The sequence below is a fragment of the Prionailurus viverrinus genome, chromosome B2 (genome assembly GCF_022837055.1).
Source record: "Prionailurus viverrinus isolate Anna chromosome B2, UM_Priviv_1.0, whole genome shotgun sequence".
Classification (NCBI taxonomy): Eukaryota; Metazoa; Chordata; class Mammalia; order Carnivora; family Felidae; genus Prionailurus; species Prionailurus viverrinus.
In genome coordinates, this window is record NC_062565.1 from 146,137,663 (window position 1) to 146,160,469 (window position 22,807).

Here is a 22,807-nt window from a genome sequence, read left to right on the forward strand (position 1 = left end):
CACAAACTCACACACCCGTGAGCATCTTACCATTGGGTGTGGGTGCACACACAAATAGGAGTTTGTTTTTAAAATCAATAGATTCAATGTTCAATTTCACTTAATCTGCATTTTCCTCTTTCCAGATACCTAACTCTGGACCTAAAATATGGTTTTTCCTATAAAATGAAACATGTGGTATTTTAGAGGTATCAGCCTTCTCAGGTTAGCAGGCTTTATCTCATCATTTATCCAGATCACTATCAGTTCTGGCTTCAAATCAGATTCTAATCAATTCTATATTCTTGTTCAAGGTGTGTTTCTCATTTTTCCCTTCTAGGCAGGTGTTCATTCCCTTGTTCTTTGCTCTTGTTCATTCCACACACAACTGGTCCCATTCATAAGAAATATGTCTTTATCCAGTCTGTTGTGTTTTACAAGTGAATTTCCAAACAGAAAGTCATTGTGTCCTTCCAAGTTCAGTGATACCAACTGCAGGCACTTGAAACTAAATTGAAGACTAATCATTTGACTAATATTTTAAATGATCTCAGGTACAGAGCCAAACTGTGATATAGTTGGAGAGGTGCTGATAGTTTTTTGGATAACTCAGAAATTAAATGACCTCTTGAGGCATATTTCTGTACCCTGAGAGGCTCTAAGCTCTGTATTGAAGAGACAAGAGAGATTCACAGGAAGCTGATTTCCAATTCAATTATTCTTTAGCCTAGGAGTGTATTAATCAGAATTACAGCTACAAGGACCAGACACCAACTCTGGCTATCCTACACTCATGTAGGAAATCCTCTTGGTACAATGTCAGCCTCCAAGTCCACCTCCAGGCAAGCTCTCCCAGAGGTCATAGAGCAGAAAGACTCTCAGATCAAACTAAAATGCTTCAATCACATGGTTTTAAAAATCAATGTAAAACATAGTTTAAGAAGAAAAGGGAAAAGGATAATAAGATCAAATATACTTAGGATGCAAGCAAGATGGGAAGACCATACAGTTTGAATCCTGGAGTTCATGATGTCCGTATGCCTTATCTCCCTCTCTTAGCCACATGGGCTGTCCTGTGATGGTGTGGTTACAAGGACCAAAGGTGACATTTGTAGAGGGGACCCACAGGCAGAAGGTGCCCTGAACCAATGATACACACTTTCTCTAGCTGAGAAAAACTTGGACAAGGTACATCTGACCACAGGCTTGTTAATTAGCCTAATGAGAAACCATAGATCCTGTGTTTTCTGGGCGGAGGAAACATGGGTCCAGAATGGACATCACCAGTGGGTGACCAAATTTAGATTTCCTGACTATTAAGTACTGATGTCTATTTAGTGCATCTGAAGATTTCGTGCCTCATACTCTTTGTCTCAAATGTATATCTAGTATCCAGGTGCCTCATGAATATTAAGTATCTCCTGGTGCTTCCATCCCTGCCTGTGTTGAACACACACAATCTCCAATTGCTACCTACTTATTGTATATTCAACACATGCCATGAATTCTGTCTACCAGTTCTTTAAGACACCCTAAGAGGTTTTACCTATGTTTTTCAAATTATAAACTTATTTGTGTAAAAAATTTGAATACTTAGGAAAGCAATTGCTTACTACTTGCAGCACAAAATGCATTGAAAAGGTCTTGAGACCCCACAGAATCTCTGAGAGGCTGGAGAATAGTGAACACAGAAGACTAGGAAGTAAGAACCAAAGCAAAGGTCGTGTTTCTGAAAGACATGACAACCTTTACCAGACCCACTGCAAACTGTCCCATATGCTTGTGTTACTGAAGATCCAAGTTCCAGGAGTAAAGTTCAGACAACAGAGTCCCAGTTTCATGTCTGCTCCTGGATGTGCCATGACTGAAAGAAGAATCTAGCTGACTGTATTCCACAATAGAAAATTATCAGGGCTTCTGGGAAATACATAAACCAGAGCATTCCCAAAAGGAGTAGGGAATACCAGGCAAATGATAAATGTCCCAAACAGAAAGCATTTAACCATTATTCCTGTTTAATATCTTACATAGATGCATGACTAAAAACCATCTACATGCAAAGAATTGAAATTTATCCCAATTTATATCATATGTATCAACCAACTGAAAAACCTACCAGCCTTCTTCAAAGTAAATGTCCATAGAAGTTTCAATTCCCTACACACACACACACACACACACACACACACACACACACACAAATTTTCCAGTCTTTCTAATCCTAGTAAATGACATAACTATTCACTCAGCCAGGAAAAAATAAATTTTTAAATAAATAGTAAACTCTGCCTCCTTAGCATCATACTTAGATCTCTCTTTCTCTTGTATCAAGTCCTTCAATAATCCTAAACGACAATCTCGAAAGCGTATCCCACAAACAATTTCTCCCACCCTGAGACAGAATTTCCATTATACTCTTTCTCTATATCCTTCTCAGTGTTTCCTCAAACCACTTATTGCTGGTATGCATTATATATCTTTTAGTTTATTTTCTATATTTCCCACATAATAATTTAAAAGCCACTAGAGCAGGTGTTTTATTGGCTTTTTTGTTGTCTGTCATAGTCCCAGCACCAGAAAAATAGCTGGCACATAGTAGGTGATTTATGAAATGTATTGAATGAATATAAGATACAGTTGTGTGATTGTGTTGGAACTATCATAAGGCAATGCCTTGGTCATTCTAGATAAAATCAAATCAAACTAAAGAACATCAATTTCATATTCCATGATTATAGAGAGTACTTTCATGAAGGTATACTCAAAAGGATCAGTAAGGCTGGATTTTTTTTATGTATAGTTCAGCACATAGGTAACCTATAATCTGCAGAGTTCCATGGCAACTGTGTGTCTAGTGCGTAGGACATCAGTTGGGATAGAAAATGAAGGTGGAGTGTCAGGGTGGTGAGCCACTAGTCTCCTGTGCCACCCTGCTATAAGAGCAAGCCTGGACCCCCAGTTTGGTTTATACCAGGGAAGGAACTGATGCTTCTCCAATTATGACTTTCCAAGGGCTGGGGTCCGACATCCAGTATCACAAAATAGCTGTGCTGCCCTATCTCCATGAATTCTCCCCAACAGAGACTGTTCCAAAACCAAGCTGTGTGTGCTCTCTGCCATTCACCCTTTATTGAGAGGTATCTGTTCAACCTTTAATTTTAGACACAGGTTACCGGTATTATTCTATTTTGTAATTAGTTGTAGGAAGGGTCCTCCTGGAAAATGGCAGTTGGAACACCTCTTTGCTACAATTACCTTTCAATTGAACATCCAACTCTGATCTGAACTAAAGAGCTGCTGGAGCAAAGAGGGCCTGTGGTGTGTGACTAAGCCTTTAAACACTGAAAAGGTGCCAATGGAGGGACCAGCTATCATTTTGGAGAGAGCTGAAATGGGTAAATCATATTAAAACTCAAGCCAAAGAATAAACGTCCAAGAAGAGCCATAAAAATTATGAGGAAGATGAGTTGGTTGAAGTTAGGCTTGCCTTTTCATAAACTAAAAGATGCTGTGAAGTCACTGTGGTCAAAATAATATGGAGGGCCATGCATTTTTCTGGGTGTTACCAAATAAGAGACAACCTATAAATCAATCTTATAATAATATATGGGACTCCATTATGACCATGGTAATATTTCAATACCTTGGGGAAAATGATTATTTAATAAATGGTAATATCATAGACGCCATCCTTTCAAAAGAAATAAATTTGGGTTTCTTTGTGCACCATGTACAAAGGGATATTTCACACCAACTAAAAGTTTTAAATGTACTAACTTAAGAAGAAAATAGGAGATGTACATAAAATCTACAGATGGAGGAGAACTTTACAACCAAAACTAAAAAAATAGAAATATGTGACTACATGAAAAATGTTTACATGAGTCTGACAAAGGACACCCTAAATGAAAATAATGGAAAACAGAAACTGATAAATTAGAAAACGTACATGCAACTTGTATATTGGATACAAGCCTACTGCCAGATATATTTACATGTCATATACATATATACGTATATATGATTTACAATGTGAGTTTTAAAACTTATTTAATATGATACAGAGGAGCATATTTAAATGCTTAATAGACAGATAAAATAAAAATAAATTATAAGAATATTTCATTTAGGCTGATCAGACTAGAAATATAAATAATAATATTTTTTCTGGGAAAAGTATAGTCTCAAATATTGACAGCAAAAATGTGAATTGTTACAGCTTTTTAAAAATAAAAACATAATTTTGCAACATTTATTAAAGTTAAGAATACACATGCCTTTCAAATCTATTCCCTTGAAATCAACCCTATAAAAATACTACAGCTTCAGGATATAAGTATAAAGATATATTATCAAACACAGACACACATGCACATGCACACACATATACAGATACATGCACGCACACACACACACACACACACACATCCCTACTAATTGGATCCTTGATTATAGTCCTATACACACACACAGTCTCAAAGTGAAATGTGCACCATAAACGGATCAACAGGGAAATGTTTAAATAACACTCCTTAGGGGCGCCTAGGTGGCTCAGTCGGTTAAGCGTCCAACTTTGACTCAGGTCATAATCTCACAGTTCATGAGTTCAAGCCCCATATCTGGCTCTGTGCTGACAGCTTAGAGCTTGGAACCTACTTTAGATTCTGTGTCTCCCTGTCTCTCTGCCCCTTCCCCATCTGTGCTGTCTCTCTTTCAAAAATAAATAAACATTAAAAAATAAATAAATAAAACCTCTTACAGCAGAGTATAGAACATAGAATTTTCTGTAACCATAAAAAAATAAAAAAACCACAAAATTATAAAAATTAACTTTGAAAGAATTGTGATAAACTACTGCTAAATGAGAAAGACAAATATAAAAAACAATCTACTCCTGCATGTATGAACATATCCCAAAGATACCAGCCAGGATGGTCACTCAAATGTTGACAGTGTTCATATCAGTGCTGTCTGCCTCATACTTTTCATGCCCTTCAGGTATCATATATGAGAATGTACTATTTACACAGGGAAAACTGTAACACTACTTTCATTATTAAAAGGCAGCGTTGTGACTATACCTTTTTTCTCCCTTAAAAATATACTTTCAAAGTAAGTTACTGCTTCCATTAGCTGCTAGTCAAAGAACAAGAAAAATTACCTAATGCCCATCATTTAAAATAACTTTGATATAATTAAGCAAAACTGAAAGCAAGTCACATTCTCTTTGTGCTTTCCAACTACTCTAAGAACACAACAAAGACAGAGTTGGGCTGTACATTTAATAAAGAAAACAAATTAAAGGCGAGTGCTTTGCACAGGGACATCTGAATCTCAGTGGCAGCTGCCAAATTAAAAAAATAAATAAATAAAATGCCATAGATCAAGCAGCAGCGGCGTCCCTCTGAACCAGGCGGCTCCACAGGCCCAAAGCCACCGTCCGTGCTGCAGGTGCCGTGGGTGTCCTTCATTTCTCTTTGACTGTGACGGGGCCTCTTGAATGAGAACACTAGGTGGCATGCCTGCCAAGCTCTGGAATGCCATTAAGCACCAGGAAGGAATGCCGTTATGATTCTATTTGGAGATCATATTTCCCCCTCCAGGCTAAGGAGGCATTCTCGAACACAGAAGGGCTCCGAGTCTCTCTAACAAGATCAAAAATTCTGTGAGACTACTGAGCAGGATGGACTCAGAAATAGAGTGACTATATAGCTTAGGCGCCAGGAAAGAACACTTAATTCTTGCGGGTCATCTGAAGAGTGTTAATTGTGAATTCTCAAACCCTCGCCACAGAGAGGAATTTCACAAAAATAATTCTATTTCTGATAAACCAGTTTTAGCAGATGAGCCTCTCCTGGCATGGTTGATTCTGTGCAAAAGAACAGAACTGGACTACCCCTTAAAATAATTGCCCCTGTGAGCCTGGGACTGCTCAACAATCTTAGACCGGAATTTGAAGAACCCCCAAGTCAGCCAGGCCAAATTTCTGGTCAGCCTCCAGCCTTGGCTGATGGTTCCTCTGGGTCTAGCAGGCACAGCTGAGCGCCCTCCCTTGAAGTTGGAGATACCTAAAATCCTTCAGGTTCTATTATCAACCTGCTCACTTAAAAATTGCAGTGACTGTTTAGAACTAGGAGAATAATGTCACCTTCTGCCGAAGTATCGTGTGCAGATATGGCTGTGTGTTCAAAATGACCTACATAATCCTTCAGTAATCAGTTTTATGAGACAAGAGATGAGTAGCCACTCAGGCTTCTTCACCTGGTCAGAGGCTGAGACTCTGACTGGTGAGAAGCATTTTATCTGGGGGTCTGGCTTCATGAAGATGCATAATCTCTTCCTCTTCGGTCTTAAGAGCATTTTGAAAACTGGGGCCTTCAGTTCAGGGGTGCCTGACCATATATTCCGCATCTGAACCTATGTTCTCTGTTGGCCAGACTTCTTAGCAACCCAGGCCAGTGGATTTTTTGATCTTTAGTCTTCAGCCTAAACTATGCCATATCCACCTCAGGAGTCCCCCGGCATGCCTACCATGTATATCTGTGCAATGACAGATGGGCCCCAGGTTTCCACCTGGCTTTGGACACCACAGTTTAGGCTGGTGGCTCTCCTGACCTGTGGCTGCTGCATTTCCTTGAACTCCAGCCCAAGGATCATCCCCTCCATCACACTGTAGAAGTGTTTTTGTCAGACAAAAACAATCTTGGTGATAGAAGTCAGAAGGGTATATCTTAGGGGGTGTGGTAATTTAGTAGGAGGGGGGCACAAGGGAACTTTCTGGAAAATGTCTAAAACTCAGTGTAGATGGGAATTATACCAGTGTATAAGTAAAAATGTCATGATGCTGTACACTTAAGATTTATGCCTCTTACTGTATGTAAATAGCAACCAAGGGGAGTATCATATGCCAAAGTCTATCATTATTTCCCATCTGGCTCATCTCTAGGGTGGCCATTGACTCAATTTACTCATTTGATGTGTGTGTGTGAAGGAGAGAGCTCATTCTCTTTCAGAGTTCTTGAACACTGTAAACGATGTCAAAGTAGTAAATAGATAAATCCCCAAACTAGTGGGACTGAAGGATTTGCATTCATTTCTTGCTCCCCTCCCTTTGCTTTGGCAGGATAATTTCAATAAGGAGACAGTTTTCTTTGTCATATTACTCTGTGTGTGTGTGTGTGTGTGTGTGTGTGTGCGTGTGTGTTTAGCAAAGTCTTATTTCCTAGAAATGTATATTGGATGCCGCAGCTGGAAGCCTTTGTGGTACATGTGAAATTCATTGCAGAGGCATATTTGAAGTGATTTTTCTCTATTGTGATTCTCTGTGAATTTGGAGCTATACTGAGAAAGTGACAAGGAGAAAAAGATTGTTACTATGATCATCATGTTCTCCCAAAATAAATATTTTCACTTTGTTGAAAGGCTACTGGAAGTCTTGAAAACTATAAACATATAGTCCCTTATTCCACGAACTTTGTTGAAATCTTGCCAAATAGAATAATCAGCCCCAAAATAGGCCTAAGAAAAAAAGCTGTGCACTACAATAATCTGACAGTCCGAAATGAATGTTCTGTCCTCCCTTTTCTTCTTTTCTTCTTCCCCATATTGGCCGAATGATAGGTGATCTTCTTCACTTATTCTGATCAACTAGTTTTCAAAAACTCATAGCAGGAAACCAACTTAACCAACATATTTATAACCTAACGTTATGGTAGCTTCACGGGGTACAAAAGCAAGTGACTTACGCAACTAAAGATGCTAGACTCCTTCCCTCTCCCATATTGCATTGAGTCAATTCATTAATTCATCCCACATACATGAAATCCATAGGGAGTGCACACTGTCCTTAACAAAAGCAGAGGAGACTAGAGGAGCCTGGGTGGCTCAGTGGGCTGAGAGTCCAACTTAGTCTCAGGTCATGATCTTGCGCTTTGTGGGTTTGAGCCCCGCATCGGGCTCTGTGCTGACAGCTCAGAGCCTGGCACCTGCTTCGGATTCTGTGTCTCCCTCTCTCTCTGACCCTCCCTCACTCACTCTCTGTCTCTCTCTCTCAAAAATAAATAAATGTTAACTTTTTTAAAAAACAAAAGCAGAGGAGGCAGAGGACAATGAGGACATTAGGTAACTTGGTAAATCAAAAGTAAATTAATTCTAGCTTAGACTGGATAGGCCTTGTTCTCAGATGAAAATATAAATTTTAACAAATTAATCCCTTCAACCATCTGGAAGTATGTTTATTTATTTAGATCCTGTTTGATTCAAGAAGAAGTATAAAATAGCCTATAACAACACACTTAAGTGAAGCTCTCTATAGGGGCGGGAAGCTGAGGGACAGAGAAGAGGAACATTTCTGATAAGAGCTGGTGGTGATATTCCTATCCCAGGTCATGTTGCCAAGTTTTATATGTGTGCTAGGGGTAGGGTGCTCATTTGTGTCTGAGCCTTCAAGCAAGTAGAGCAGAGGGAAAAATGAGATTAGCTTCATAAACACAAAAAACAGTTTACTTGCTTTATTGCTATTTCTGATATTGAAACTAAAGAATAATTCTCATAAATCCTAACAAGTGGATGTTTCATAGTGAGTGGAGCAAGAGCTCCAGGTGAGTTGGTGACTATAATGGTCACGTCATCTATGAATCATGCACGGCTCTACCACAGACAATATGTTTTCACACATAACAGGTTGTAAGTGTTTCTTGAATTAAATAGAGCAAGGGAAATTATGCATAAAATGGAAAAAAGAAGAAAAAGAAGGAAAAAGAAGAAAAATAACTCAGTAGAGGGTCAAGCTTGGACCAATGTTAACAGTGTGTTGTGAATGAACCACAGAAGCCAATCTGATACACCTGAGAAACAAAATACTTAATACTAATGCCAATGCTAATGCTAATACTAAGTCTAAGAGAAACATGGGAAGAGGAGGGGAGGAAACCAAGGGAGGAAACCAATTGATACTGATCAATCAGTATCAGGCCCAGACCAAACTGCCTTATGTGCATTTTAACGCTTATACCAGCATTATTGTCAACCTCCAACTATCCCAGCCCAGAAGAGAGGCACACAGACACATGACATACAAGAGAAGCTAAAATAATGTAGCCAAAGGCCTTCATTTTAAAGGTGAGAAAAGAGGCTCAAAAAGGTTAAGGGTCTTGCCAAATATCACCCATCTAGGGAAAGACATTTGGTGACGCTGCTACCAAAAACAGAAAATAAATTTTTACTTTGGCAACGAGTCAGATAGTAGTGAGACATTAATCCCAGAATATGCATACCCAGAGTATCAGTAGTCTGAGTTCCCAGTTTACCTCCTCTTATTTTCCCCAAATCTCACAAATAATGGGTGTAGGAGGAAGGAATTATATACAAAATAAGTTAGCTTTGTAAATGTACGCTGCATCCACCAGCCTCCACCTTGGAGAAGCATGGTGGGCAGTGTTGCTATTTGCTATGCTTGTGGTATACCAGTACTCTCTCTGCTCGCTGCCGATACACTAAACTGCAGCCATTAAACATGGAGTTCAAAGATGATGCTTAACATCATGATTCCATTTTCACTTACAGTTAGAATGGGAGTCAACTTAATGGGAGGTGTCCAACAGAAACTTCTACAATAGAACTGAAATATTATTTTACACGTAGCAGGGCTCTCAGCCTGAGGAGAAGCGGCACGTGCCGTAGTTTCAGTCAGGCTGACGGAGCCTGTCTAGAGCACTGGAGGGGTCAATTTTGCAGAGGTCTACCCGCGAGAGTCAAGGGTCATCTGGGAAACACATCCTCGTAAGTGAAGACGGCATTCTGGCCCCCAAGCCTGAGCCAAATGTAACACCTGCGTTGGAAAGATGGCACGGGAAGTCATGACCCTTCAGTCAGCTGCCAGGGGTTCACAGTGGCATTCTAGCAAGCATCTGCAAGCAGTATCAGAGGACTTTCTCTTTCCTCACTAAAATGTGTATTTAAGGCTTATAAGAGTGCATGCTGTGGGGCGCCTGGGTGGCTCCGTCGGTTGAGCATCCGACTTTGGCTCAAGTCATGGTCTCACGATCCATGAGTTCGAGCCCTCTGTCGGACCCTGGGCTGATAGCTCGGAGCCTGGAGCCTGCTCCACATTCTGTGTCTCCCTCTCTCTCTCTGCCCCTCCCCCACTCGTGCTCTGTCTCTCTCTGTCTCAGAAATAAACATTGCAAAAAAGTAAGAGTGAATGCTGGGCCACATGCCAAAGAAGGCACCAGATCTGAATATCCAACTGCTTACTTTGCCTCTCCACCTGGATGTCCGAAAGGCAGCTGAAATGCAAGGGTTGAAAAACCATAGTCAATACCCAAATGTATTGATTTCTCAGTGTTCCAGTCTTTAATGAATGGCATCAATCTGGTTTCCCAAACCATCTCTGCCACCTTCATAATTTCTATTTCAAACCCGCACTTGTATCACCATTCTATCTCTTTCTCCTCCCCACCCTTCCCTGCAGCCCCTCTCTTAGCTTCTGTAACACACATGCCTTTCTTGTTCCCAGCCACTGCTTGAGATGCTTCTTCTGTCGGGAGGGCTTCACCAGCCCCTCCCTCCAGCCAGCAAGGCGTGGACCATGTTCTCAAACCTGGCAGGCTCTGCATACAACATGCGCCAAAGCGAAGTCTCCACGACAGCCCTAGGGAGCCACTTTCTATCTGCTACGGTTCGGAATCGCTGTCTAATTAAATCTGCAGTCTGTAGTGCACACATGTGCCAGACATCTTCTTCCTGTTCCCCTAGATCTACTCACTAAACTTCTCTACATCCCTGCCCGCCGAGAGAGGTCATCACCTGCGGGAGATGGTAAGAGGCCATGGGTCTTTGAGATCTCCGATGTCGCCCCCCCCCCCGGCCTCTTGACGTGTGAGGCGTAAGGGTCCCAGCCACCTCCTCCCAGGGCAGCTTCGAGGAAGTCTGTCCCTGGAGGACCCTCCCTGCTCTGCTTCTGCGGCTTCTCTGATGTGACTGGTCTCTCAGCGCTACTGGGAGCCTTCAGAGCGGAAAACTGCTCAGACCTCTCTTACAGCATCCCATACAATGTTACTGCTTTGATCATGGTGAATCTCAGCCATTGTTCCTTAATGAGAACTTCAATAACATGTATTTTAAAACGTTTTTGTTTGTGCCTGAAATTTAATTGACAATTGAGTAATTGCTGTATTGTTTCAAACACTCAAAGGAAGGGCCCGTGAAAACTGCTTTTCACCAACTGCCAAAGCCCACTATTATTCGGTCATTTCTGCCAACGTTTATAACATATCTGACAAGTTATTATTGTCACTTTTCTGCTGATTTGAAAAAAATATTATAAAAAAGGATTTCTATAAATGCACGAGTACGGGGTTAATATACATCTTTGTTTCATTGACAAAATTGTATTTTCTACAACCGTGTGGTCTCCAGTAGATCACATTTCCTGCCTAGCGACAGCACTACATTTGGCTTCTAAACATGGGGAGAATGGTATTTTCTCACATTGGGAATTAGACACACGAGGAAGGTGGCCACTCTCCAGATGGGAAAAATGTAAGGAGACAGAGAAGTAATAGGATCCTAAGAAGAAAGGTGTGACTTTGGGGGTTTTCTACCAAAGAACCTGGTCTAGAGCCAACAGTGGCCTGAGATATAGTTCCTATGGACACCTAACCCTCACAGGCCTGCAGTTAGCTCAAGTGGCCAGATAATCTTCTGACCCAGTGCCCTTGCTGAACCATCCGGGATGTCCCTGAACCCTGGAGATGACTGCCTGTGAAGTGGGTTGCCCTCTGAAAGAAATCAACTTCCTTTCCTGCCTCAGCATGGGATAGGACAGACTGTAACCCTTGCTGTTTTAGAACAACCAAAGATTTCTGGTTCCACATGTTCACATGCCAAAGTCTACATATGGGAAGAAATTCAACATGGTGAGAAAACAAAACTGTGAAGCAAGCGACCTTGGTCCTAGCCACACATTTGTCACTACTGGCTGTGATCAAGGCAGGCCTCATTGCATTTCTAGGCCTCTGGCTCACTGACCGTAAGATGTTCCTAAGGTTTAAATCCCTCTAGTTTGACTTCCTCTGACCCCACCAGCCCCCATGTCAGCAACAGCCAAGTAGCCACTGCATTCTCTTCTTTGTTTTTCCTCTCTCTCTCTCTCTCTCTCTCCTCTTTCTTCTAAATTTTAGGAAAATGCACTTGAATTTAAAAAAATCCAAACAGGTGCTTCTTACTGACCTAACCAGAATTCCCTAAACTAGTGCCACCTGATGGAATTCTGCGATGACAGGAATGCTCTGATTTATCAGGTAAGGTGAAGAACACACACTATCATCTCTTTCTCTTGGCTGCGTTTCCAAAAGTTCCTTCTTCGAGCTTGCCCCCCTTCTCTGCTTTTCCTTCCATCCTGATCCCCCAGTGAAATTACAGATGCACATTTCCCATGGGCTTTCAATTTCAGTCATGTGCCTGTTTGGAACAGAATGGGGAGCACTGAGATGCACTTGCCTGTAGGCCTTCGAGGGACAGAGAGCAAACCAATTTTCTTCACTTTCTAACAGTACCAATTTCAGTCTCCTAAATGAGACATTCATCTCAAAACTCTTATACATAAAACTGTAATCTTAACAAAACAAAACAAAACGATACTCCTGTCCACCTTGGTCTTCTGTTTTGGCAAACCTAAATAAAGCCTCCTCTAATACGGCAAAATTGACATTGCTATGCAATTTGTATTGAGCGCAGCCTTTCCAAACTTAAAAATTGACGTTTCCCTAGATTTGTGATGTTATTCAGTACATATTTGACCTAAATTATATACCACAGCACATTTTCCAATATTATGGATTTTTTTTCTAAACTCATTGGAATTTCCCAAGTTCAATATAATACATAGCCATCTGCAAGCAAATATTCACTAAACTTCAAGCTGCAACAGGTAAAAATATGCAATGTTTTTTTCCCCAGCAAATGGTAGACCAGAATCAAATATAAAAGCTAATGTTTCCACCGACTTACTCTCCTATTCACCTCTCTTTAAAATCGCAGCTTTCCGAATAAAGGACACTGAAATTCATCACGTGAACATACTGTTCCAAATTAAAACGAAAGTAATTTAGGTTCTTCTGAAGAGTCATTTCTTAGTCATGTTGCCTAAGAAAACACTAGGAAGGGCAGGATTTCAGGTTAAAAGTGTCAAATTCCATTGTTCACTGTGCCCTTCGTTATAAACGATTTGAAAATCCTTTTCTCTCCAGGAAAGACTAGTGGGTAACGGCTTAGTCTAAATGACAGCGGCTCTGTGGTATGAAGAGCCCACATTTCAGCTAAGTTTCAGTTCTTATTATCTTGAGACCATGAGATGGGACTTAATAGATGGCTGCAACATCTATAACACGACATTTAGCAAAGAACGTGTCAGCGGCATCTGTGGCCTCCACAAAGATGGTGCCTCCAAAATATAAATCAAAGAAAATACAAGAACATCTCAGAAGAAAAGGATGGCAGTGATCACGCACACTTAAATATTTTGAATGCCTCAGGGAGTGTATGAGCAAGTGATGTCAAAAATAATGATGTACCAACCAAAGATATTTAGCTCTCTGCTAAGAGGGGAGGAATGTAGTAGAACCAGAAAATCTTTAGATTGTTTTCAGACCATGTGGGTTCAAATTAGAACCCCACCTCATGCTGTTTCCTTGGTAATTCTCTCGTTCTCTTCGAACCTCGTGGAGTTTTCTCGGCTATAAATAGCAAAAGGGATGCCTACCTTTCCCAATTTATGTAGTTGCCATATGAATCAAGGCAACGTACATGGAAATACTTTCTAAATGGTTACAGTCTCTACAGAGTCAACTTACGTAATAGGACATTATATTATTCAGAATAATACATAACGGAACATTGCATTATAACGGAACATTGTATTGTATTCAGCACAGCTACAAGAGAGATTATAAACCAAGAGAGGTACGGATTCCATATGCAAATTTATAAATCTAAAACCCAAGGACAGAATTTTAAAAATTATCAGTTTAGAGCGGTCTTGGGCTCACAGCAAAACTGAATGGAATGTGCAAAGTTTCCATTTACCCCCTGTCCAACACACAACACATTTACTGGAATCTCTCACCAACAATGTGTATGCAAAAGTTTGTTCATTAGGGACTGGGTAGTGATAATTTGTGAAGATGATTTCTTTGTTGAAAACTGCATTATGTCAACATCCCAACATAATGGAATACCTCTCTTCATCTTACTGGAGTAACTCAGAGAGCTTCATAAGGCCCTTGTGGAGTCAGTAGGAAGCAGCCAGTTGGGGGCTGAGCTCCACTGGATAAATCTCTAAGACTAGATTGGTGAGGTCATGTTGGGCTCTGCTTGTGATCCCAGATTTTGTTAAGACCAAACATGTCTGAGTAGTTTCCTTGGAAAATGAGAAAGAGATCCACAAATGCCATTCTACCTTCTTCCTGGAAAGCTGAGGGGTTTCAAACAGAGAAAATCTGGGCAAGAAGCGGTGAGAATCCAGGAGCTGAGGTAGGGTCATGACTGGAGGATATGTGTCAGCACATCACTGCAGGGAAGGCTAGAATTCCTCATGGTGGCCTCTAAACGGCCTGTAGAGAAGCCATGACATAGAGTCTGCATTTCACAGTTTCCAGCTCCTGACAGTACAGGTATCCCAAGGACGGCTGTTATCAGGTCAGGTAAGAACTTTCCCTCTTGATTTTCCTTAGTTGTCTCATCCGGCTTGGATGCTGAGACATCAGAAACTGCATAGAGCACAATGGTAGAGCGGGGCTGGAAGCCCAAGTTGGGGAGAAAGAAGGAGGCCCCACCCCCCCAGTTTCTCCAGCAAGTGCTCAGTCTAACACAGGCCCTGACAGAGGTATGGGAAAGCCTTTTACTTGGTTGCTTGACTATTTTTCATTAGACTGGACACTTATGTACTGCACTGAAACTGTATTTGAAACTGAGTTATCTATTTGGCCCTGGTAGAAACTGCCACCCACTAGAACACTAGAGCAGTGCCTTTAGTGAAAGACACAAAGGCATTCCAAGCGGAAGGAACCACCGATGCTCAGAAACAGCCTGGCAGATTGTGCAGTTTTTGTGCTGGAACTTCCTGGAGCTGCCTTATAAGAGTCACTACCAGGCATCAAGGTGCACGTGGCTCCACAAACCCCATCACATACAATCCTACATTCTCAGCTCCTGAGAACACAACTCTCTGAATTGTCATTTCTAACACACTTCTCGATTCCTCAACTTTCATACCATCACTATTCCACAAAGAAGGCACATATGTATGTTACCTTTTTACCTTTCTGCAATTCAGACTTCTGTCCAAGAATGCTCTGGATCAACCCCAGTCTGTCCACACAAGCCTTATCCAAGTTCAAGTGGTCATTTGCTGGCCCTGCCTCCCAGTGCATCCCTATCTAACAATGACCCTTTCCTCCTTTCTTCCTTTTTTTCTTTCTTTCTTTCTTTCTTTCTTTCTTTCTTTCTTTCTTTCCTTCCTTCCTCCCTTCCTTCTTTCTTCTTTCCTTCAGAGAAAGCGCAAGTGGGGGAGGGGGGCACGGGGGGGGGGAGAGAGAGAGAGAGAGAGAGAGAGAGAGAGAGAGAGAGAGAGAGAATCTTAACAAGGCTCCATGCTCAACACAGAGCCCAACATGAGGCTCGATCCCATAACCTGGGATCATGACCTGAGCTGAAATCAAGAGTCAGATGCTCAACCAACTGAGCCAGCCAGGCGCCCCCAACAACGATCTTTCTCTCACATGCTTGCCATACCTTTCCTGACCTGAAGCTATTCACAGAAAAATGAATTTCTTTGAGGCAAGGTGATACTTTCAGCCTTTCTTACATTTGAAAGTCATAAGTTTAGTAGCAAAAGGAAACACAGGAAGTAAATAATTTTAGCTGCTTTAAACATATGAAGACCAGCCTAATGGAAGATTCCTTGCATTTTGTTCTATTTTCACAGATCAGAACTATAAGTTATGGGTAAGACAGATTTCAGGGCAATAACTCTCCATCAATTAAAGTTCTGTACAATGACAACAGTTAACTTGGAAAGCAACAATTCCTCTGTTCCTCCGTTCCTCCATTGCTAAATGCTTCTGCTGAAGCAGAAGACAAGTGACAACTGCTGAGCATATGTTGTAAGAGCAATTTTTGTATCAGGAGGGAATGTAGATTGCATGACTACATGCTCCATTTCTATTGTAAGATTATGGGTAGGCCAAGGCATAGAATAACCATGATGCCCTCAGTTCAATTATTCATTTACTCCAAAAAAACACATCTAATCATCTCCACTACATCCAGCACTATTCTAAAGCCCAAAGATGGAGGGGCACCCAGTGGCTCAGTCCGTTAAGAGTCCGACTTTGGCTCAGGTCATGATCTCACGGTTAATTGGTTTGGGGCCTGCATCAGGCTCTGTGCTGATGGCTCAGAGTCTGGAACCTGCTTCGGATTCTGTGTCTCCCTCTCTCTCTGACCCTCCCCTGCTCACGCTGTCTCTGTGTCTCTCAAAAATAAATGAACATTAAAAATGGTAATAATAAAATAAACTTAAAAAAATAAAGCACAAAGATGGAAAAGGTTTAGTCTTTGACTCAAGGCACTGAGTCTAGTAATGGACTAGAGTAAAGGGATACCCAAGTCACAGAGTCCTTCATTTTTTGGACACGCTCCATTTATTTTGTAGAGATATTGATAGATACGCATATAGATGTATATAGATCTGATACAGATGTATACATATATATATGTATGTGTATATATGTATATACATAGATAGACGTATATATGGATATATATGGATATATATAGATATACATTTAGATGTGTACATGTATCTATCTACATATTTAAACAGAATCACCTTTCCTATATATGTTTATGAAAAGCTGAAATCTTAGCCTTATGGCAACATGACACAACTTACAGATTATATGACATTTGTTTTCACTGACTCTCTACCTTAACTACTTTAAATAGGATATTTTATTCGGTAAGAAAGAGAAACATGATTTTTCATTTACTTTTAACACATTATGGTGAGGAAAGTTCCATTTGTCCATGAGATGGTGCTGCCAGCTTTACATGATGGCCATATCTGATCATTTTAATTGCAGGTCATTTCCTAAGCAGTAGGTCAGTGTATGCTAATTAGTATGGCTTTCTCAATGAATACGAAATTCCCAATGTGCAACTGAAGATATAAAAGACATAAAATTCAGGGTCATCATGACACCTGACAGAAATGTAATTCTCTGAAACTAGCTGGGAGAATCCCTAGTTTAATCATCTTAACAAGTAATTGTAGGGTTATACTCATATTCAGAAAGGCAAGTGGCTCTTGCAAGGCTCACGCCATGGCTCCTAGCTTTATTATTTTTTTGAAATTTTTTTAACATTTATTTATTTTGAGACAGAGAGAGACAGAGCATGAACAGGGGAGGGTCAGAGAAAGCGAGACACAGAATCTGAAACAGGCTCCAGGCTCTGAGCTGTCAGCACAGAGCCCGACGTGGGGCTCGAACTCGCGGACCGCGAGATCGTGACCTGAGCCGAAGTCGGCTGCTTAACCGACTGAGCCACCCAGGCGCCCCGGCTCCTAGCTTTATTAGCAGTATGCCCTCTAACAAACCAGTGGACCTAACTAGCCCCTCAGAAAGCAGCCACCATCCAATTAAAGCTCCCTTAATGTCTGCAGCTTGCTATGTTCCAAGTACACTAGCACTCATATATTGCCTCCTCACTAAAGGAAAACATCCATGTTTGATTTTTATTCAGTCTCTGAATTTCCATGCCCCGTTTAAGAAATGTAGTCGAGTAAATTTGACTTTTTTTTTTCCAGGAAAAAGCTGCAGAACAAGGCTCTAGGTTCCCTCAGTTCTAGTCAGACAATGGATGCACTCAATATGGGTACCTTGAATAAGAATCTGAACTTGGGTTCTCAGATTTAATTATCAGTTTGGCTCCTTTCTCACAGTGGACCCATGTAAAGTCGGTTACCCTCTCCATTTCTCATCTGGCTTCCCTGATGCGTTTATCCAGGTAGCTTGATATTCCCAGATGGAAGATGGCATGCATGCATAAGTATCGATGCTTCTGTAAAATGACTACAGTCCCGATCTCTACCGGCTCGCCTAATTCTGTAATAGTATCATTCAATGTGCCTCTTCCACCCTCCACATTTTATTAGTATGGAGTAAGAGAGGGCCACTAAATTCTAGTTGTCTTTCCCCAGGGAGGTTTTTGGACTATTCACTTCTTAAGCAAAGAACAAATAAATTAACCCACTGCCATAAATATCCATTTTTTTCTTTACCCAATTCTAGATAAAGCTTCTAAGAGGTCAAATGGATAATCTATCAATATCATTCTGTAGACAACCAGGGAACCACACTTATGCATAGAAACAACTGTTGAAACAACAGTGGCATTTCACACACAAAAAGAAGTTCAAGACTGACCAAATTCCCAGTGTAGCTATGGTGATACAAACAGAGTATATAATGTAGACTCAATAATGAAACTGATGAGTTCATGAAAGTTATCTAAAGTAATTATTCATTTACAAATATGGCAGCCATTAGTAACTGCCCGCCAAACGTCCATCTCATTCTCTCTCCTTATTAATAGAATGTCGATTTTGACTGGAGAAGCAATGGACTCAACTCAGTGGATAAATTAGATTGGTCTAAGCCAATCAGGAATATCCTATTCACCTTTGGAAAATACTTGTTTTTCAAGCTTCCTTTGTAATTACCAGTGGCCGTATGACCAAGTTAAAACAATGAGATGTAAGGAGAAGCGTTCAAGCAGGCTTCCAAAAGTTACTAGTTCCGGGGCACCTAGGTGGCTCAGTCGGTTGAGTGTCTGACTTAGGCTCAGGTCATGATCTTGCGGTTCGTGAGTTTGAGCCCCGCGTCGGGCTCTGTGTTGAGGGCTCTGTGTTGACAGCTCGGAACCTGGAGCCTGCTTCTGATTCTGTGTCTCCCTCTCTCTGCCCCTTCCCTGATCTCTCTGTCTCTCAAAAACGATAAACGTTAAAAATATTTTCAAAGTTACTATTTCCTTTTTAGAATAAACAAGATGTGCAGGCTGTTCCCTATCATCCTGCACTCCCTGCAGACCTGATGCCATGATGCCCAGTGCTGTGCCATGGACAGTGCATAGTAAAGGTACAAACAACCCAGTCGGTGCTCAGAACAACACTGATATCCTCATGGGTTAAGCCTGTGTTAGGTGAGTGTTCATTCTATCAATGCTGGTGGACAGCACTGTAAACCAATAAACAAAACAACACAATTTTAATATATGATACATTCCACTTCAGTTTTAATTTTTTTTAAACATTGTTTTCATTTTTGAGAGACAGAGAGAGACAGAGCATGAGCGGGGAAGGGACAGAGAGGGAGACAAAGAATCTGAAGCACGCTCCAGGCTCTGAGCTGGCAGCACAGAGCCCGATGCGGGGCTCGAACTCAGGAACTGTGAGAGCATGACCTGAGCCGAAGGTGGACCAACTGCAGCTTTAAATGAGAGAATAAAGTATACTGAAAACTTTCTGTGAAAACCCTTATCTTTTCTTTATGTTTTATAAATACATTAAAGTTGTGATTTTGTCAAAATATTCTGTGTAGTTCCAATAAATAGTTCTCTTTGTATTTATTTTTCATTTATTTATCTCCAGAAACGAACACTTGAATCTAGCAAAGGTCTGCATGTGGCTTAGGTGGCTGCTGGCTGAATACTCTACACAAGGATGCTGGGATTACTCCTCAGGGATCCTGTTGTTTCTAGGCTGCCCCCTGTGGCTCTTCTCCACACACCGTGTTTGTCAGTCTTGCTGTTCACCTCCTGCTCCAGCACCTGCTTACCTATGTAGCTTGACCAAAAGCCCACTGAGGGCTCCCTCATTGGTGTCAGTGCCAGCGACTGTTACACCGATGTCCTGGCCAAGAGGGAAGACACGATCCCAGAAGTGGTGTTGCCAGGTGAAGTAGAGATGACTATTTGAGTTTCAGATAGAAACTATTTAGTGTAGGTATGTTCCAGGTAAGGTATTTATACTAAATAAGTACACCAACAAAGACTTCCTTGTTTGTCTGAAATGAAATGTGGTTGAATACCTGCATCTTTGTGTGCTAATCCTGTTAGTCCCGTCTGGGATCCCCCTGGTTCTCCGAGCGATGTTGGGCTCCTTTTTCCACAACTCTGAGTGTGCCTAACTCTGACTTCTGCCCAGGTTCTCCTCCAGACTCTGACGGAAAACGACTCTCTGCTGTCATTCTCCTCTAAACCAGGAGGCTCAAGGCAAGTCCAAGAGGCCGTTCTGTTCCCTCCACCTTCCTCTTCTCTTGCCTATGGCTCCTCTCCCACCAGAACCCCAGCTAAAACATTGGAGAAACCTTTAAAATGATCCGGAGCTTTTCTGAAAATGTATTATCTTTAAACAAATAAAACTACCGTGTTCTATGTGTGTACGTTCTGTGGCCATTTGTAGGAGAGGCTCCTAGGGAAGTCAGCTGAAAGTTGACCCACCAGAGGTTGACTTACCAAGTACGCAAAAAAGCTGACTTAGCTAATATAATAATTTACTGGATTATTTATAAACTGTGTCCCCCGGTCTTCGGGGCTCTGAGCTCTTCAGATCCCTCCCCTGCTCCCAGAGTGCTGTGTGTTCAATGTCCTCTTTCCTTCTATCTGTCTCGATGGCCTCTAGCTGCAGCAGAAAATACCTAGTGTTTAAACAAATATAACATCTCAAATGCTCTTAGGAAGGTAAAATTGTTCAGCTGAGACTTGAGATGTCTTTGAAAGCCATTACAACAATCCGATTCTATATAAGATGCTACAGACTTTATAATTGCTTAAAAGAAGTTTTTGGTAAATTGATAAATACTTAGTAGAGAAAATGGTAGGGAAAAAATCTGGAAAAAATAACTAAAATAAATATTAGAAAGAAATCTCGTATAACCCAAAAGTTCCTACATAAAATGTCAGAGGTTTGATTATATTCATAGGAATATATTCAGAAATACAGTCAAGAAGAAAACTTTCATAGGATGAATTCACCTGTGATCTTTAGCTTTCAATAAACCGAGCATTTCTTAAAATCTGCTCAGAAAATATATCATTGAATATATTTATAATAATCAAATGAGTAATGCAATCACCATATAAATAAAAATTCCAGAAGAATGTTCCAGAGTAATATTATCCCTGATAGTTTTTTCGGTAAATTAGCAAATTTGGTAAAATCAGTAAAAGAGGCTAGCAAATTAATCTGTAGTCAGCGGAGATAGAGGTTGATGGGGAAGAGTATTTTTAAGTCTGTACTCTAGGCATGAGTTATCCAAAACTACTATGAGTTTTAGGAAAATGACACTAGCAGCATTTACTTACAATTTTAAATCATTTATATTGGCTGACAATGATATCCTGAAATGGTCTGGATCAACCCAATTTAAGTAGATAATTTCACATTTAGACTTTGCAGTGTTTGATATATGTGTAAACTACCCCAAATCATGCTTTAATATAAAAGAAATCATTAGAACTTAAAATTCTTTCTGATACTACTTTGCAGTTTGAGTTATGATTATTATTTGCTTGTTTTTACCTGAGACTGGCTCTTTTCCAGATACTGGTTTTGGTAAAAGAGAAAAAGAGGAAAAATCTTCTAATCTCTGAATGTTTTGTCAGTTACTCTTGACGGGATACTTGACCAGTGTGAGGACGTCAAGAGTGTGTGGCTGAGAGGGGGCCGGAGTCCACAGTGGGACCGAAGAGAATATAACACAAAGAAGGTGGGCTTCAGAAAGATGGAGGAAGGAGAGTCCCTACGGCCAACAAAAATCTCGTGGGCAGAATCGACAGGGGCAGAAGGGAACGGACGGGTGCCCCAGCACCTACAGAGGCAAGACCTGTCTTCTGCTCCTTCTCTATCCTAAATCCCTGATGTGAGATCAATCCACCACAAAAACTAGCTTCTTTGCAGGTTTAACATCATAACACAAATCAAAACAGACTTCAGGGCCAGGTTACACATTTTGGACATCCAAAATGGGCTTTACAATTTTTTAAAAATATTTAGATAACAAAATAATTTTCAATGACTCAGAAATGCCTAAGAATTGAATAAGTAAAAAGTGGGATAACACATACTTATTTCTAAATAAGCTTAGATACAGTCCAAGGCTTTATTATATAGCTTTTGATACGAAGAGAAGAAGTGGACTCCTTACTAACAATTAATCTGCAACAAATATTAAGTTCAGGGATGATTATACATTTAGATAATATTTCTTAATAAATATCCTCACATAAATTGTTTCTAATCTATAAACCAATTTTAAATAAAATCCATCACGCCAGGCGGTTTACATCTTACTCTATTTATTGCCCCATTCCTCATCAGAAACCTTTTAGCTTTAATGCTATTCCATGGCAGACTATCTCATTAGAGTGGCAAAGATAAAGTTCTTTTTGAGATAAAGTAATTATAGTGATTGTGGGGGGGGGGGGGATTCTCTGCAGCTCTTGGCTGCACTGGTCTCCTGGCTTCTGATTCACTGGAAAACTAATAAACTGAGTTGCAAACAAAAAGATGCTGATGGTAGGTAACTCGGGCTACCTAGAGTTTGTGCTGGAGAGATGAACAGAGTGTAACCTTGATCACAACTAAAGCGCCCTGCAGGTATCGGGGTACAAGAAGAGTTCCACAGTTGCTCTGATGCCTTTTTGGCAGAACACTCATCACCTGAACAAATGACAGTAAGAGCAATAGTTTCTGAACGTGAATTAT

The 22,807-nt window shown here is 40.8% G+C and overlaps 1 protein-coding gene across 3 annotated transcripts in view; it reads right to left on the reverse strand.

Annotated features, from left to right (window-relative positions):
- Window positions 1-22,807, reverse strand: part of PRKN (parkin RBR E3 ubiquitin protein ligase) — a 1,353,288-nt gene that overhangs the window by 818,230 nt on the left and 512,251 nt on the right. The window lies entirely within an intron of this gene.